Consider the following 15,433-nt stretch of genomic DNA (forward strand, 5'->3'; position numbering starts at 1 on the left):
AGCCCTGAGTGGCACTGCAACTGTTATGGTCAGGCGTGTAGCTCAACATCAGGCGCACGACTTGTGCGTCCCGTCACTTCGTATTTAAAAAAAAAATCAACATTATTATTTCATAGATAGCTTTAATTATTCCCTAAGAAGTCTCCACTTAAGAAACCACTTCCTTGCCTAGCTTATTTAATTACTAGTGCATAAGAAAACAATAATTTGAACTATTTACATGCCTCGTAAATATCTATACATCGTTTTTTTAAGAATTAGAAAAAGTGTAAACGAATAAGCAGTGACCGTAAACCATTTTCTTCAGCCAACAAATTACATAATAGTAAATGAAAACATAGTGAGAATCGCTTACAAATGACATTTATAAATGACACACTAATATGTTATTATATTATAAAAAAGTTTCTGTTTCATATTTGGAAGCTCTGTTTCTTTACGTTTTTATAGTGCAAGTTTTTGAAATAGACAATGTAATGTAAAGAGAGAATATTTCATTTAATTTATAACAGTAAATACTACGAGTAAAAAAGCGTAATAACAAAACAAAGATAAATAAATATATTTGATAATTTTGTATTACGGTATGTATTAAATTGCTTAGCTCGCATGACTGAATAAAATGGCGCCTGATAAATGACCCAACGTTTCCTTCTGTATAATATTTTTAAAAAAGTACACTGGCACTTTCCATCACAAAGTTGACGAAAAAGGACAAGGTGTTTGTTTGGTCGAATCAAGCGCAGTAGGCATTTGAGGTGTTAAAAGATCGAATTTGCAAAGCGCTTGTTTTGAGTCATTTCTCGTCGAATAGTGAACAGGTGACGCGGTTGTGTGTGGATAGCTGTGGATATGCTATTGGATGTTGTTTGATGCAGGGAATGAAAGAGATGAAGCCTATAACTTATGCCTCCAGGAAGTTAAGTGAAGCAGAAAAGAAATATTCTGTTACGGAAAAGGAATGTTTAGCACTTATATAGGCGTTGAATTATTTTAAAAGTTATTTATGGGGACTTCGTCTTCAGGTTGTTACCGATTAATCGGGCACTTGTGTGGTTAAAAAGTAAGAGAGATGTGAGCGGAAGCTTAGCGAAATGGGTGTTGTCGATTCAAGGTTGGGATTTCGATATTGTTTATTGTAAGGGTAAAAATAATGTTATTGCAGATTTCTTGAGTAGGAATCTGTTGCTGGATGATGTAGAGTCGAAAGTGGAGCGCGTACCAGAGAGGGATGGGTTAAGATTGTATGTTTTGCGTGCGATTGATGTCCAGAGTAAACAGGAAGTGGATGGATTCTGTACGAATATTATTAATTGCATTCGGTTTGGTACAGGAGATAATTATCGAGGCTTCTATTTGCAGAGCGGAATCCTTTATAAGAAGTGTCGTGTGAATCAAGATACGGTTAATTTAGTGGTGATTCCGAGTGAATTATTTTCAGTGTGCATAAAAGAACTGCATGACAGCGCGTGGCCAGGTGGACATTTTGGTTTGTTTAAAACTTTTTCAAGATTTAGACAGAGATACTTTATAGTAGGAGCAGAAAAAGGGAATTGAGGCGTATGTCAAGAGTTGTCAGATATATCAGGAACGTAATTTAAATAATTGTGCCGTTGGTCTCGATTCCCATGAATAGTAATCTTCGAGCGGGTAGGAATTGATATTTTAGAACCGTTAAATCGTTCGCATAGTGGCAGTAAATATATAATTGTGAGTATCGAATATTTGTCAAAGTATGTGGTGTGCAGGACTGTACCCAGGGTGACAGCGGAAACAATATGTGATTTTCTGGTGTCGGAAATATTTTGTAGGTATGGCGGAATAAAAGAAGTTTTGAGCGATAGAGGATCGGTGTTTACTTCTCACTTGGTAGAAGAGACAGTGCGAGATTTTGGAGCGATTATGGTGCATACTATGGCATTCAACGCGAAGTGCAATGGTTTGTGTGAGAGATTTAATAGGACGCTGTTAGGAATGTTTGCGAAATATATAGGAGGCGAACAAAGGAATTGGTGTAGCATGTTACCATTAGTGTGTTTCGCGAACAATTCTAGTAAACATAGTAGTACCGGGGTGTCAACATATATGGTTTTGTTCGGTAGAGAATCCTTATGTGCGTCAGATATAGAATTGAGGATTAATTGTGTCAATGTTGCGGAGAACTTGCAAGATAAGATTTTAAAGCAAGCAGCGTTGATCGATGTGGTTAAGGAACGAATAGTGAGGGCGCAGATAAAACAGAAGCGAAATTATAAGAAGGCAAAAGTAATTGTGTACCAGCCGGGAGACTTGGTAACGTTGGTATTGTCCTAGGAGGGTTTCCAATAGAAGTGTAGAGTTAGCTAGATTGTTTAAAGGGCCGTACAGGGTTGTAGATCGATTTAGTACAGTTAATTATATTGTGAGAAGAATAGGTGTAAATAGGAGTAGATCTGGTAGGTAGGATCTGATGCAAGCGAATAGGTTGAAAATATTCTATGGTAGATAGTTTAATGATTTTCAGTTTCTAGTAGGTAATAGGTTGTTTATATTTTATTGTTTAATGTTTGCTAATCTTTTGTGTTTGTTTTTCCTATGGAGCCATGACGACAATGTATCTTAACGAATATTTTGATGGAATATCTTTTTCCGGCGAATGCAGACAATACAAATATATAAGGAGATAAACTACCGACTTGGATAAATATAACTTATTTTTTATTTTTCATTTTATGGATATATTATCCTGTGTACGTGCATACTTGTTGGTCATTCGTCCAGGTGAACAGGAACTGTCTGCATTCAAGGGAAAATATATTTGTTTAATTATTAGGAATCCTATATATCATATATCGCCATATTATATTGGTGTTAGGAAATGTTGTTGTTAGAATAATTTGCGTGTTGTTTTAATTTGTTCAAAGAAAGTAAGAAAGCTTGGTGGTACGTGGACAGCTGCAGGGCGACGACTAAGGGAGCTGGGAAGTCAATACGGATGTTCCTGAGTGGGCGTCCGATGGGTGCTCAAGCCTGTATCGTCGTCGTAGCAGCGTGCACGTTGAAGATTGTTTAGTGATGCATTTAGAAAGTTTTAGTAATGATGTTTAAAGAGTTTGTAGGAGCATTTAGCCAAGCTAGGGTAGCTGAAATAAACAGTTAGGATTTAGATAGGATACCTAAATACCGATGGTTTTAGATGAAATAAAGTGTCAGAGTTTAGAGAGGTTACCTGAATAGCTAGGATAGCTGACGAATAATTATATTTTGAGTTGTTTGATTAGAATGTGGTCATAGCCTGTCCTTTTAGATAGGTTTTTGGCAGACTAAAGCCACAGCCTCCTCTGTGGTTTGCTTGTTGGTAAGGTAGTAGCTTCCGAGCAGTGTGTGGCTAGCCTGAAGTAAAGGCTAATCGTTTATGTAAGTTGCCTATCATAGGTAGGGCACCAGCTAGGGATGTTTAACCCTTCAGTTGTGAGGAAGAGGGATGTAGTCTAATACTAGCTGAATGAATATAGGTTTGTGTTTGGAATGTATTTAAAAAATAGGATAGAAAAAAGAGGAACATCTTGGCGGTTTTTAAAGAAGTTCCCATAAATCAATATGTAAAATACGTAATAAATATCTATTTATGAAGATAATCCCAGTTTTATATTCAAAAGTATCTCTCGCAACGCTACCTGAGCAACGTCCTATGCTATAGTACCGACTTCTCCCCAGTGTTCCATAGCGTGAGACGCCCTGTTTATTAAGCCTGCAGAAATTCGAATGGACTTGTACTTAATAATGTTCTTGTGACTGCCAAATATACAGAAAACTTTATTAGAAAAGGTGTGTGGACATACTTACAAAAAAAAACAATTAAAATCCAATATTTTAACTTAAGATTAAAAACGAATTTATAAAAGTGGTAAAACATAAAAATTAATTTGTGCAATAATCTTCCATTCACTGTATCTGACTTAGATATGGCTGCATTCAAGCAAATACTAAAACTTTACTTCGAAAATAATCCTTTTCAAAGTCAAAGTCAAAGATTATTTATTCCATAGGTAAAATAAATTTACACTTGAAATTGTCACATTTAAGCTACTGCTCGTTCACTACGCTGACCTCCCTGAGAAGAACGAGCAAGAAACTCTAGGGATTGCTCTTTTCAAATAAACTTAAATGCTATGGAATACACTTTGAATCAAATTTGTGATATTCTGGAGCATTATACTATGGAAATAACTAAAGTAAACTAGTCTAGCAGTACTAACATCGGTAAGCTCACGTATTCTGCAGACTGCGTATGCAGTGGAGCTTAGCCTGCTGGCCAGGGAAGGTATATGTGGAAACCATTGAAGTTTACTATCTAAGGTCACGCCCAAGAAGACTGCTTTATTAACAAAGTCTAACCTTTCTCCGTTTATTTCTATGCTTGGACTAGTCGATTTTACGTTAGGTAATTCAAATTTAACACATTTTGTCTTCTTGGCATTAAGCAATAAATTGTTAGCATTAAACCAATCAACTACCTTAGAGAGGGTATCATTAATATGGTCATAGTTAATGTCATGTCTGTCTGTTTTAAAAATCAAGGATGTGTCATCAGCAAACAACACTATTTCGCAATGGTCATTAACAAAGAATGGCAGATCATTAATATAAATCAGAAATAAGAAAGGTCCAAGTATTCAGCCCTGTGGAATGCCCATTTTTACCGGAGAACCCAAAGAAGTCACACCATTTATGTCTACTTTCTGAATTCTACCGTTGAGATATGACGAGACAAGTTTCGACGCCTTGCCATTTACACCGTAATGTTCCAGCTTCCTTATAAGAGTAACATGATCAACGCAATCAAATGCCTTTGAGAGGTCACAGAAAATACCAATAGCGTTCTGGGACCTTTCTCAGGCATCAAAGATGTGTTTTAGTAACGCTACCCCCGCATCGCCAGTCGATCTACCACTAGTATACCCGTATTGTTCACTATGAAAAATATGATTCCTACCGAAATAGGACAGTAATTGAGTCAGCATAACCTTTTCGAATATTTTACTTAAAGCTGGTAAAATTGAAATAGGCCTATAGTTACTAGGATCAACTTTCCTACCGCTTTTGAATAAGGGAATAACCTTGCTGTATTTCATTAAAAACACCTTCGTCAACGCACCTATTGAAAGCTCCAGCTAAATGTGTGGAAATAAGATCAAACATTTTTACAAAATCGACGAATCTATGGATTCGAATGTTAATGAATATTCATATTCTCAATAAAATTATGATGTTAAGCACTCTGTATTATTATTATTATTATAATGATAATACCTATATAATTTATGTTTGTATTTCTCATAATTTGACTTTCCTGTAGGCAATGTGTATTATTATTTTTACTTTGAATATCAATAAATAAATGTAAAAATGGATATTCAGTTTATTAAATTGTGATTTATGACTTTCTTATTATTGTAGTATTACATTAATACTCTATACTAGACATTTACATGCCATTTAACATATGCGAAACATGATTGTGCCGACGCTACGTATACCATGTTTAATGTAAATGAACTAATGTAAAGGAGGGAGGTTCTCTCTACCCAGGGATTGGGCCCAGTTTAAACTCCCAAGTTATTGTTACAAAAAAGATTTATTTTCGTCAATCACTATTCCCTGTATGACGCCAATACAATTTTACCCTACATGCTGAAGGTCCGGGTAGTTGTTCCCAAGAAGGGACTCAAGTCTTGGTTAGCCTTACTGAGCTCTCGGTATTCTCAACATAAACAAAATTGTGTTCGAGTAGTCACCATTCGAAAGAAAATCTTTACACCGCGATAAAGAATTAACAAATAGGTCAATGCCGCCTACCGGATTTTAATGAACTAAAGGTAAACATTCTGGCGTAAGGCGGTCTAATACATAAAGTGAGTTTGTTACACTAATTATATTATTATTATCAGACGGTATAAACTGTAACAAATGATAATACTTAGGGGATAAAATAAAGTACAAATATAATGTTTAATTCCTGAACAAAAAACATGTTGCTTGCTCATGAAAAATGCGTGTGTTTAATCCGACATATTTAGCATTCGTTTATAATATGATATTTGTTTCAGAGTTTTGAATTATTTTTTTTGCTACAGTTGTTTGTTTTCATGCGGCATATCATTTGAAATTTTTCACGTACCCAAATATCACGAGTCGTTACCGATATTTGTATTAAAAGCTTTTTTTTGTTACCACAATTATTCTCTTATCACAATTATCACAATTACACAATTATTATGATTAGAAACCAAATACTAAATGAAATAGCCAATTTTCTGGAAACAAATTTTCATTCTTTAGAAAATAACTTTAAATCTGAAAAACCGAGATTTTCGTTTAGTGACAGTATTGGTTTCAATGTGCTATAGATCTCTGTTCTTAATTCAATTTGTAAAGTTTGTTTTTTATGAATGTTGGACACTGTATGTATGTATCAAATTAATTATTATATACGCAACACACACGTCCGGTACTCACTCAGTTTTAGGGTCCACTGAAAATCAGCGTCATAGCCTTTCTTGACTATTTAATGTTTGCGTTGTTTTTGTTTTTTATTATTTTATTTTTTGTTTTATTTTAACTCTGTCTTTTTTATGCTTTCTCTCTGTGTATTTTTGTGTTGTGGCATTGTAATAGATGGTTTCTATTCCATTGTATCTTAAAGAACTTTTTAATGTTTTTTAGTTATTAACAATACTTAATAAGACTCACCTGCACGTCATCATTGATGTCGCTCTGCTTTCTCAACCTGAAACAACAAAAACATAAATAAGTACGTATATTGTAACCGCTCACGTGATACAAGCAGCCGTAGACACATACCACTCCTAGAGGTGCCGGTGATAATTTTATACCGATTTATCGGATGTCGAAGTTATAACAGGTATTAATTGCTATTTCGGTAACTACTCTAACAAACCATAAAGTTTTTAATGCCTGGGTCTGTCATTTAAAAAAAATAAACAACTACAAAAATACGTCACGACAATCGTGTGTGTTATTGTTTGGGCTGGTGATTTCGGTGTTTATTTATTGAAAACACACCGTAAGTAGCGTTTTTTAAGTTTACCCTGAATATATATGTTTATAAACTATACTTTGAGGAGTAATTGCATGGTAAACGTTAGAACCACTCAATCGGAATATTACCATATTTATCCAAGTACACCAAAAATTTCATTAGTGCTTTTTAAGTGCAGGATTTGCGGTGTATTACTGCATTTTATTTGAGATGTTTTTGTTGGTAGTACGGAGGGTATTTATTTGGCAATGCAGAATAATAATTTTTATTTATAAATACTTGTATTTAAACTGAATGTTTTTTTATTTGCAAAACCAAATTGCCGCCATTTTGCGGTAGGAGGAGCGCATCGCGTGAGCGGATATTTTGATTAAATAGACTACGTTTTTTACGATATCACGTGATGGGATGAACAACTTATGGACTTACTGGTAAGCAACGTCTACTCATAACAGTTGCGCTGCCACTCAAGCCATGGACAGCAAAGATCTGAAGGGCACTGCCACAGCGCCCGTCACCTTGAGACATACAATTGACAACTCCAATAGGCTTGTAGTTTCACCAGCAGGATTTTAATTTTGGACAGCCGGTCTGTGATCTCAGCTAGATACTCAATATGATAGTGGCTCATGTGCTGACTGCGGGATGAGTTTTGTTATCTATTTTCTAAAAAGATTAGAAACGATTTTTTTATTACTGTCACTGAATTAATGACAATGAGTTTTTTTTTAATTCGGATGTTGCGGTCTACATCTACTAGAGTACATTCTTCTCATATCATAATGTTAACTAAACATTTTTACTTTATTTTGGAATTGTATCCAGTTTTTCGAATGGCATAAAAAAATCTGTATAATACTGTATGTGTGTAAATGATTTTTTTCTTGCATATGACAATAATTTATCATGATCAATGCATCGTGCATCCTTTTCTTGACACGGGTTCCAGGTTTGTAAACGTTCGCCGACTTTGAACACGAACGCTGTCCTTCCTGTTAACTACTAATCCATTCACAACTTAGATACAACTCACGTAACTTAGATACAAAAGTCATACGTATATGCCACCAACTTGATGGTAACCTGTCATAAAGGCGATATTTTTTTGTCAGAAATAACGTTTGTTCGAATTTTCATTTCGGTGTGAAAACCGAATTATAACGAAACAGTTGTTCTTTCAGGATATGTTGAATGTTTATCGCAAAGACACGATTAGGTTCGGTCAGGTTAGGTCAAGTTAGGTTTAAAAGAAAAAATAAACATTTTCCTCTCAAAATTACTTAATTAGGTTATGAAATTACGACCAAACGTTATTTCTGGCAAATGTCATTTCGGACTACTGATAGGTAACCCGTATTTAATAAAGGTCAATTTCTAAAATTTGACCATTTAAAGCGGACCACACAAGTGCAAGTAATTTTGAAAACAATCTGAGTGCTGAGTCGGAGTACTGCCTATATCATGTATATTATTAAATAAATAAATAAATACTAGACAACATCACATACCTAGTTCCTAGGTTTTCGCGATTATTGCACATATGAAATGAAACTATTTTTCCGGATTTAAATCGCGTATGTTTGTTTTTTCAAACAAACCGACGTTTCGGGCTCTTTACAGGTCCCATGTCAACCGTGACCATGGGACGTGTAAAGGTCCCGAAACGTCGGTTTGTTTAAAAAAACAAATATACGCAATTTAAATCCGGATAAATATTTTCATTACAACATCACATACGTTGCTGTGATCCCAAAGTAAGTAGCTAAAGCACTTGTGTTATGGAAATCGGAAACAACGATGGTACCACAAACACCCAGGCCCAAGACAATATACAAAAGTTAGTTTTCTACATTGATCCGGCCGGCGATCAAACCCGATCGGACCTCTGAGATGATGGCGACACCATGAAAACCGATGCGCAAGCCTCTCGTCCTCGGAGGCCGTCAAAACCTATTGTTTCTGGATTATAAGGGCCATAATACGTAGTCGCATTCATGTTTAGTACGTACGTGCTATGTACAAGAAACAAACTCGTTAAACAACATTATGTCATAATAACGTAAGTCCTTGTACCTCGTAAACTGGGAGACTAACACCCTCGTAAATGTATAGTCTTTATTGTTACTACACAAACCATGCTACTATTAACTTTGCTCTTGTATCACTTTGTTAAGTTTTCATGTTGACAATTGTAAGTATTGGAATGTATGAAATGTTTACATGCATGTTTACTGAATTACGAGTTACATTTTCGTTCTTATTTTTTTGTTACCAGATACTTACTTTTCGTACCTCATTTTTATTTAAGACAATATCAAAAACGTTTCCTTTGTATAGGTTTGTTACTTTCATGCATTCCACCCCTGCTATCGCATTTACCTTCTGGATCTCTGTTCTCATTACCTCCATTACTATTCCTATCTATCATAGTAGCTACGCTTACAGTAGAGCAAGCAGCACGTGTTGTTTAATAATTCTTGAGCTACGGCAAGCTACCTAAAAGGACGACTTTCTCGAGAGACGCTTGTGTCAGACTAAATCAACATTGTAATACCAACGTTATATTATCACACAGCTTGTAATAGAAGTTTATATTTAGAATTTAGACCACTAACAACGTTTTCATTGAAATGCATAAACATGTTGTATAACACATTTCGAAAGCAAGAGTCATCATCATTATCAATTCAGCCGAAAGCCGAAAGAGTCTTTTGTTCGCCACTCGAAAACTCTTTGGCCCCATCAGCTACCGGTCTGCAAGCAAAGTGTCGCTTCTACTGTCACTAAATTTTGCCATCCTTTAGGTTGTGCCGATTGCTCTGGTTCTTTTGCGGATATTCTCATTTTTTATTCGATTTCGCAGTGAAACTCCAAGCAAAGTCATCTCGTGATCTTAAGCCTTCTTGTGAGGCCCATGATTAACGACCATCTCATAATGCTGTAAGTCATCATATATAGCAAGAATATTTTAAACATATTACTTGTTTACAAGTACATCGCAGGCAACACATTTTGAAAACATAAAACGTTGCAGGTCATGTTCTAAGTCCTACTTAAAACCTAACGACTGAGTACTTCGAATTAAATCTCCATTCATGGGTGATACAGCGACATTGTCCACATCACCAAATGGCATATAAAAGCTTTGCAAGTTTGTAAAAGGATATCACCAGAAACGTCCATTGAGCTGTGAAGGTGGAGAGAACGATAAATTCTTTGCACCTGAGCTATTAACAATTTTACGACATTCAATGCAAGTGATAGTGGGTTGAATTGACTTATTAAAATTGTGTTGCTGGTGTGACAATTGCCTCTGTGCAATTTGGTCACTAAATAATGTTGCATATGTGCTTTTTGAAAATCTTATAACCAAGACGGCATAATACCTACTTTTAGAGTTCTTTAAATTACTGTTCTACATCTTTACAAATTATTGAAATGGTAACAAACAACGAAAAGTGTGCATTTTCCCACAAAATAATAACTCGCATGTACTTGTACCAGGCGAAATGGTGCACATTGAGAGAGGCCTATGTCTAGCAGTGGACTGCGATAAGCTAATGATGATGATGGTTTGCCTGTAGCTTCTCCAGCGGCCTGCCCTTTAAAACCGGAAAGCAGTAATATTATCATTACTGCTTGGCGGCCGAAATAGGTATGGTGGCAGTATTTCCCTGGACGAATTCTTCCACAAAGAGCGCTACAGCGACTAAATTTCGTACTAAGAGTAGTTATACACGGTTACTTTAGCAGCGATGCGAACGCGCCTTCGTGGAACGCGCAATTGCATCGCTACACTTGCGATTTATAGGCGATTGCATTGATGCAAACGTCCGACTGCATCGATATAAATGCGCGGCTGCATCGATTGCGTCGATGTAATCGCTTATAAATCATAAGTGTAGCAATGCAATCGCGCATTTGTATCTATGCATTCGCGCGTGTGTGTAAAGGTAGGCGATTAGCTACTACTGCATCGCGTTTGCATCGCATCTGCATCGCTGCTAAAAGTCTCCGTATGTAACCGTCCTAAGAGTTTCATTGGTAATCAGAATAATAGTGTAAGTAAAATAAGACGAGATACTGACGAAATAGACTATACAAATAAAGCTCTCTTTGATCCTACATTCAAAGATCTAAATGTAATGCGAGCAAAGTCACTCAAGGACAACATGTTTACAATAGGTCTACGAAATGTTCTTTGGAGGATTCCGAATATTAACTATTCACCACAAGGCCTGGAATTGTTACAAAAGCTTAGCAATTTCTAAGGTTGGTAAGTAAGTAAAGCCTTGAGATCTTATATAGAATGAAGTTATGTATACTAAATAGAAATTAATACTTTGTGACTTTAAAACCTTAAATAAAACAAATGTCTTATTTTCTGAAACTCGTCTCTTATCTGATTATTCAGGAGATGGCCAAACTTTCTATTTATTTTAAATTTCTTATCAAAGGTGTTAATTTCGATGCATTACTTTAAGAATAGGTAGGAGCTAGTGTGTAAATATGAAAGACATGTCATGTGAAATCATCCTGCAAAATTTGTATAAAGCCATTTATTGCATTTCCGTACCTATGTGCTTTAAGGTACGAGTATGAGAACGTAAGGCGGGGATAAGTAATATTCCATTTTGTCATCGTTTGAATTTTTACCTTTTGTCAATTTCAAAATTTATATTTTTACAGTTATCAAACAAAAAACCACGACATAAAACAAACTAATGGGGGCGGTATCAAGCGACCTGGGTACCAAAGCAGTTACCCCAAAGTACACACTTTTAATACAATATGTATCCGTAAAAGAATGAACCTTATTTAAATATCCATAAATTTTATTATTTTTTAATTTAATTTATTTATTATTACATTTCAAAAGCACTAAAAACAAAACATGCCAGTATAACACAAACTTAATTAACCGTATACCACTTCGTCGTACAAAAACATTTCTACGTGTAGTGTATATGCTCGTACTGCTGCTTGTTGACAAGTTAACATTCCCCGTAGTGTGCGTGAGAGTCGTTAATAAAGACTGTCACTAAACCTTAATCTTTGTATGTACATCCCACCACTGAACACGAGTCTCTTCTAATAAATGATCGTGAATAGTACTTGAATATTAAATTAGGAGTTACTAGCCAAGGAGCACACTTTATACGCCTTAAAACTATTATATCTATAAACAGTCTTAATATGGTATTGATTTAGATAATAGTTCTCTATAAATGGTTTTAGAGAAAAGAAATTGTTCTTATAGACTTATTTCGCTCAAGTCAAAATTTTAACACCTTCTTAATACCAAACAACTTAATTAAGTGTAATCTCTCTTAAGATTTACTTTTATAGTCCTTATTTTAAGTTCATCTGTAGAACAACTGATTATTTTTAGTAAAATTGTTCTATTAACATCTAGTAAAGTCTACTAATAAACTAAAAACTAGTGTCCTTAAGTTTATTCTAGATATATTTAATTTATAGGCATTATGTAGTGTTTGTACTTATTGACAAACACGTATAGCGCGTCTTCAGTAGATTTTATTTAAAAAGATACTACAATTAGGGTTTTTACTCTATTAGACGTTGTAAGAGTTCATGCAAAATGGATAAAGTAAAGAATATTAAAAAATCTAGTGGAGGTGGTGAACCTTGGATATTAAGTCACATCATTCGATACAATCAGCGTTGCCAATGTCAATTGTTCAAAATCGCCAAAAATCACGGTTAAAATCCTCAAATTTGGGGAGAGCAAAGTTCATATTCCCCACAAATTCCCCAGATCTCGAATTTTCATTATTTATTAGAAACACATCGCTTAAAAATATAATAAAGAATTAAGAAACTCAAAACGTGAATGTAAACAGAATGTAAAAAGTAAAACAAATTATAAAATTAGATGACCTTAAATCGTTTATTTATTTTAATAATAATAACGTACAATATAGCTCCGCACTAGGGAAACCCTGTGTCGCGGCTGCCATGGACACACACGTAGCCACAAATTACACCCAAACTCACGAGAGAAGTAAATGTAGGCCATACAAATATTTTTCCCGACCCGGGAATCGAACCTGGGACCTCTGCATGACAGTCCGGCATGGTAACCGTTCGGCCACGTAGGCAGTTATATTAATTATAATATTAATTAGATTCAACATTAATCTGTAATTAGTCTGAACAAAACATCATTTTTCTTTGCCTTACAAAATTAAGTAAATTGATTATTTGTTGTGCATTTGGTGATACTATGTTACCCGCTCACGCGATTCATGCGTCTTTGGAAGCATATCACACCTAGAGGTGCCGGTGCTGATTTTATACCGATTTATCGGATATCGAACTTATAACAGGTAAAAGAACTAATACTAATTGCTATTTCGGTAACTACTCTGGCAAACCATAAAGTTTTGAATGCCTGGGTCTATCATTTAAAAAAATAAACAACTTCAAAAATACGTCACGACAATCGTGACTGTTATTGTTTGGGCTGGTGATTTCGGTGTTTATTTATTAAAAACATACCGTAAGTAGCGTTTTTTTTTAAGTTTACCCCGAATGTAAATGTTTATAAACTATACTTTAAGGAGTAATTTCATGGTAAACGTTAGAACCACTCAAACGGAATATTATCATATTTATCCAAGTACACCAAAAATTTCATTAACGCTTTTTAAGTGCGGTGTATTACTGCATTTTATTTGAGATGTTTCTGTTGGTAGTACGGAGGGTATTTATTTGGCAATGCAGAATAATATTTTTTATTTATAAAAACTTGTATTTAAACTAAATGCTTTTCTAATTTGCGAAACCAAATAGCCGCCATTTTGCGGTAGGAGGAGCGCATCGCGTGAGCGGATATGATGTTGTGAAAATAATTGTCTCCTGACTGTGATCTCTAGGGAACTTTTAAGTGAAATTTAACACTATGATAAAATTACAAGATTAAAACTAAATAATAACACTAAGCTCGTCTTGTGAATTTAAGTTATGCTAGTAAGTACGTTACAAGCCAATGTAAAGGCAGCACCGAAGAAAGGAAACTTCAAAAGACAACACAATTTCATTAATGCTACATTGTGAGCAAATTCATTTTTCACATTCAGGATATCGCAACCAAGTTTAGTGGTAATAAAAGTTCGCAACATGCACCGCTTCACGAGAATACACAGAACGCAGAGATGCAGTAAGTTGAATTTAAAGATAATTTATTCATGTACTTTATGAACTAAATTATATGCATCGGATAAAAGTCTTTGGATGCAACATCATGCGTAAATTAGAATATATTTAAAGCCAAAAGAAGACAATAGATAGAATTCAAAACCAGAATATAAAAGTATCATTTAAATTAAATGATAACAATAAACCCGCAGAGACAAAAGAGTAGATGGGATAATAATGACGATAAGAAATTCCGAACGAATGTAAACAACCGTTCTCTAAAGAAGGACTGAAAGACGAAAAAATGGGTAAATGAGATATTTCTAACGTCATTATTATCTCGTCTGGATGAAAAGAAACTCAATAGACTCTGATGTTTAACTTTGAACTCTGACCTTTAATACTATTGAGTTTGTTTGCGACGATGCTAAAACACAATACAATTTAATACATAACTGAAAAATACATTGATCTTGAAAATATCAACAAAACCTAGCAAATTTGAAATATTATGTTTTTGTCAAACAAGGGTAAGTTTTGACTTGCGATTATAACATTAAGCTACAAGAAGTACGTTACCATTTATGATACCTCATTGCTTGCACCTTTATAAATTACGTCAGTATGGAACGTTTATACAGTTAGACATAAAGGTGTTGATAACAGAGATTTTTTTATTGCACTCGAAAGTGCAATTTGCGAGAGTCAAGAAGACCCCAAAAAGCAAACAGTAAATTCAAGTGCTTTTTATTTACAATGCACTTGAAAGAGATTTAAAAGAAAATTATGAGATTTTTCTTGAGCTGAATTTTTATAATTTAAATATAGCTTTCAAATTTAAGTGTTATTTGTAGTACTGTGAGAACTAATTTTTGGCTACTAGATCATGCGTGTAGACTGCGCGCGTGCGTGGAATAATTTATTGCAATCGATCCAGTCATTCTGCAACTTATGGTGTTAATGTATACTTTGTTATTTTGCAATCCAGTTCAGCGTTTTACGATATTTTACGGTTGTAATATAAAGTCGTTTTGCAATTTATGGCCATTAGCGATCTTTTCAATGCGCGAACCATATCTTTAACCTTCCCCAATGTACTATTCAGATAGAGTACACGACGTATATGTTGGGAGAAAATAAACGATATTATTATTATTCGTTTGGACTCACTATGTGGCAACGCGAGGGAAAATGTGGCTGTAGACTACAGCTAAACACACACTGCACAGT

At 34.8% G+C, this 15,433-nt stretch overlaps 1 protein-coding gene across 2 annotated transcripts in view; it reads right to left on the bottom strand.

Moving 5' to 3' along the window:
* LOC113226046 (TWiK family of potassium channels protein 9-like) overlaps window positions 1–15,433 on the bottom strand; it is a 253,117-nt gene that overhangs the window by 13,289 nt on the left and 224,395 nt on the right. For both annotated transcript variants that reach the window (XM_026458550.1, XM_026458551.1), the window contains one exon: window positions 6,733–6,769. The gene's annotated coding sequence lies outside the window, so the exon portion shown is untranslated. The remainder of the gene's footprint in view (window positions 1–6,732; window positions 6,770–15,433) is intronic.

This window comes from Hyposmocoma kahamanoa, unplaced genomic scaffold (assembly GCF_003589595.1).
Source record: "Hyposmocoma kahamanoa isolate Upper Pololo Valley unplaced genomic scaffold, ASM358959v1 180, whole genome shotgun sequence".
NCBI classification, from domain to species: domain Eukaryota; kingdom Metazoa; phylum Arthropoda; class Insecta; order Lepidoptera; family Cosmopterigidae; genus Hyposmocoma; species Hyposmocoma kahamanoa.